General features: G+C 36.3%; 1 pseudogene; it reads left to right on the forward strand.

The window, feature by feature from the left end:
* The first annotated feature begins 1,350 nt into the window (after nucleotides 1–1,350).
* On the forward strand, nucleotides 1,351–2,591 carry LOC126931715 (hsc70-interacting protein-like; annotated as a pseudogene).
* The last annotated feature ends 2,077 nt before the right edge of the window (nucleotides 2,592–4,668 follow it).

A 4,668-nucleotide genomic window follows, 5' to 3' on the forward strand; every position in this document is an offset into this window, starting at 1 on the left:
AAAACTCAATAGACAAAATTTTAAAAAATAGATAATTTGAACTTAATGAAAATTAAACCTTTTTTACTTCAAAAATGCATCAAGAATGCAAAAAGCTAACTGATAGGTCTGGAGATAATATTGTAAAACACTTATATAATGAGGGACTTTAATCTAGAAAATATAAAGAATGATTATAAGTCAACAACAAAAAGACAGATAACTCAATTTTAAAAAAATGAGTAAAGGATTTGAGTAGATATTTCCCCAAAGAAGATATACATATGGTCACTAAGCACATTAAGATATTCAACATCATTAGCCATTAGAGAAATGCAAATGAAAACCATAGTAACATATCACTTCATATCAACTAAGATAGCTATTATTAAAAGACAGATATAACACATGTCAGTAAGAGAATGTAGAACCCTTATGCACCTCTGGTAGAAATAAAAATGGTACAATGACATTGGAAAACCAAGTATAACTTCCTATGAGTTATCTACTGATTCACTTCTTAGTATTTAGCCAGGAGAACTGGAAACATATTTTCACACACAAAAATGTATACACTAATATTCATAGCAGTATTATTCCTAGTTTTCAAAAAGTGGTAATATCCATCAGCTGATTAATGGATAAACAAAATGTGATGTATTCCGTACCATAGAATATTGTTTTGCAATACAAAATAATACATTACTGATACAAGCTACAACATAGATGAGCCCGGAAAATATTGTGTTAAGTGAAATAAGCCAGTCACAAAAGACCACATACTCTGAGGCACCATTTATACAAAGTCTCCAGGGTACCTAAATTCTTAGCGATGAAAAGTAGATTCGTGGCTTTCAGGATCTGGAGACGGGGGCAGGAAGAACTGGGGAATGGGCAGTGGCTACTAATGGAAAGGTTATTTTTTTTGGTGATAAAATGTTTCAAAGTTAGTTGTGATGTTTACACAACTCTGTGGATACTCCAAAAACCACTGAATTATACACTTTCAAAGATTGAATAATAAATGTGAATAATATCTCAATAAAGTTATCTTTAAAAAACAACAAATGCTTATTTATCACCACACAGAATTTAATTTTCAATGCCTTATATATTTAAAATTGTAAAAATTAATTCTAAAATAAAAATGTTTAGATCATTTTTAATGTAAAAATTGAAACCATAACACAGGATAAAAATATACTGAAAAACATTATAAAAAATGAACTGAGGTCATGCTGAGCCAGGGTCTGGCCCGTGAACTCAGCAGCAGCCCTTCAGCTTCACCCACCACCTACCGACCACGGACGGACCCCTGCAAAGTGAAGGAGCTTCCGACCTTCGTGAAAATGTGTAAGCAGGATCCAAGTGTTCTGCACATGAAAAATGCGCTTCCTGAGGGAGTGGGTGAAGAGCATGCGGGGTAAGGTGCCATCTGCTACTCCGAAAGCTCAATCAGAAGAAAATATCAAGGAAGAAAAAGCAGATAAGAAGAAGGCGGAGGAAGACTTAAAGACAGACAAACCATCAAATGAGGAAAGCGATCTAGGAACTGATAATGAAGGTGTGATGGAACTAGACACTGATGCCCCTCAAGAAATGAGAAATTCAGAGATAGCAGAGGAGATGATGGATCAGGTAAACGATAAGAAAGTGGCTGCCATTGAAGCCCTAACTGATGATGAACTGTAGAAAGCCATCAACTCATTCATAGATTCCATCAAGCTGAATCCTCCCTTGGCCATTCTGTATACCAAGAGGGCCAATGTCTTTGACAAATTACAGAAACCAAATGCTGCCATTCAAGACTGTGACAGAGCCATTGAAATAAATCCTGATTCAGGTCAGCCTTACAAGTCATGAGGGAAACCACACAGATTTCTTAGTCCGTTGGGACGAAGCAACCCATGATCCTGCTTGGCCTTGCCTTTAAAGTAGATGATGATGAAGATGCTAGAGCAGTGCTAAAAGAAGTTCAACCTAGGGCACAGAAAATTGCAGAACATCGGAAAAAGCGTGAGAGAAAACGTGAAGAGTGAGAGATCAAAGAAAGAATAGAAAGAGTTAAGAAGGCTCCAGAAGAGCATGAGAGAGCCCAAATAGAGGAAGAAGCCAGAGGACAGTCAGCAGTTCAGTATGACTCTTTTCTGGGTGGCTTTCTTGGGGGAATGCCTGATAATTTTCACAGAGGAATGCTGGGAATGGGAGGGGGAATGCCTTGAGTGGCAGGAATGCCTGGACTTAAAGAAATTCTTAGTGATCCCGAGGTTCTTGCAGCGAAGCAGGATCCAAAATTATGGTGGCCTTCCAGCATGTAGCCCAGAACCCAGCAAATATGTCAAAATACCAGAGCAACCAAAGGTTATGAATCTTATCAGTAAATTATCAGCCAAATTTGGAGGTCAAGTATAATGCCCTCCTGATAAATAAAGCCCTTGCTGAAGGAAAAGCAATCTAGATCACCTAGAATGCTTTAGATGGGTATCACAATAATATGAACCAGTGTACTTCTGACCTCCTCATCAAGAGAGCTGGGTCACCTTGAAGATAATCACTATCCCTCGACCCCAAATGCAGCTGAAGCATTTTACAGTGGTTTGCCATTAGGGTATTCATTTACATAATGTTTTCCTACTAGGAATTACAAACTTTAAACACTTTTTAAACTTTAAAACTATTTAAAACAAAAAAAATGAACTGAGAAAAATGTGTGTGGCATACATACCAAAAGATTAGTAACAATAATATCTCAATAATAAAATATTTCATAAATTAATTAAAACAAAAGTCAAATTTTAATAATGAAATAGGTAACATGAATTTTAAAAAAATGTAGCCATGACAAATTAACACATAAAATAACCTCATTAATAGTCAAGTAACTGCAGAATTTAACAATATAATCAGCTTTTAAAAAAATTGTAAGAGCCAGTGTAGGCAAGATAACTGGGTAGTTGTGTACACTGTTGGTAAGAAAATAAGTGCATGTTATATTTCTCTAAATTACTCATTTTTGCATGCTTTCCTTAGAAGTATACTTCTAACAGTTTATCCTAAAGAAAATATCATGAGTGAATTAACTGATTTAGCAAGAAAAATATTTATCAGAACATTGTTTGTAATACTAAAAATGTTAGAGCAATTTACATTTCCAAAATGGGGGATTTATTAGATCATGTGTGTCATATTGGCAAAATTGAACACCATTCACTTATTCAAAAAAGAGCTATTGGTGAGAGGAATCTGAGATGATGGAAACAGGAAACACCAGGAATCTGTTTTCCCACCTAGACAACAATTGCGTTAGCAGAATGGGTCTGATGTAAATATTTTGGAACGCTGGAGTCTGTTGAAGGCTTGTAACTTCCAAGGGTGGCTTGGATGGTAAATTGCAGTTAATTTAGGTCAGTTTTAGCTCTTACCACCATAGAATCTGTCTCGCACCCCCAACCCCATGACAGGCAGCTTGCATGTGTTCATGGAACAACCTGCCCATAGTTTGCAGGAGCCGTGTTGGGCAAAACATATCCTGTCTTCCAAACATCAGGTTCTGTGTTCTCATTACCAATTGCTATTTCTGATCACAGAAGTGCAGATGGGGTGGGGGGATAGAGAGGCATTGTTGTTGCATCTCCCCCAGTTGTTGCAAGCCCTCCATCTGTGACTGAAAAGACTTCCAGGTGATTTAAAAGGCCAGTGATTCTTGCCACACCAATTTTTCTCCTTTTCCCCGCTTGGAAGCCAGACATTAAAGACTAGGACGTTAAGAAGCAATTGCATACATGGGGAAAATTAGAAAGTTACCATGCATGTGTAAGGAAAGGTGTGGGCTGAGAAAAGACTTGAGAAGACCTGAAGTTTACACCACAGGCTGATATTTGGCACAGAGACAGCCTACAACAACAGCAACAAAAACTATAATAAAACTGCAAGCCCTGGGAAAGGGAGAGGATTTGATTTCCAGAGTTAACCATTTTATTAGATTCAAATGTCTAGTTTTCAACAAAAATATCAAAAGACATACGAAGAAATTGGCAAGTATGACCCATTCAAAAGAAAAAAATAAATTAACAGAAATTGTCACTGAAAAAGACCTGATGGTAGATCTACTAGACAAAGATCCTAAAACAGCTGCTTTAAAGATGCTGAAGGAACTAAAGGAAGATGTGGAGAAAGTCAAGAAAATGATGTGTGGAAATAAATGGAAATACCAATAAAGAGATGGAAAATGTAAAAGGAAACCAAAGAGAATTTCTGGACCTGAAATTATAATAATGGAAATGAGAGAAATCACTACAGGGATTCAGAGAGATTTGAAGAGAAAGAAGAAAGAATCAATAAAGTTGAAGATAGGACAATGGAAACTATTGAGTCTGAGGAGTAGAAAGAAAAAAGATCGAAGGAAAGTGAAAAGAAACTATAGGACATGTGGGACAGCATCAACCAACATATGCATTGAGAGAGTCCCAGAAGGAGAAGAAACAAAGAGAGAAAGGTAATTTTTGAAAGAATAATAGCTGAAATATTCCCAAATGTGATGAAAAACATTAAAATAGTTATTTAAGCAGCTCAATGAATTCCAAGTAAAATGAACTAAAAAAGACTTACACTGAGGCACATTATAGTAAAATTTTTCAGAGACAAAAACTAAGAGAATCTTGAAAGCAGCAAGAGGGATGGAACTTGTCA

This window comes from Macaca thibetana, chromosome 11 (genome assembly GCF_024542745.1).
Source record: "Macaca thibetana thibetana isolate TM-01 chromosome 11, ASM2454274v1, whole genome shotgun sequence".
In the NCBI taxonomy this organism is placed as follows: Eukaryota; Metazoa; Chordata; class Mammalia; order Primates; family Cercopithecidae; genus Macaca; species Macaca thibetana.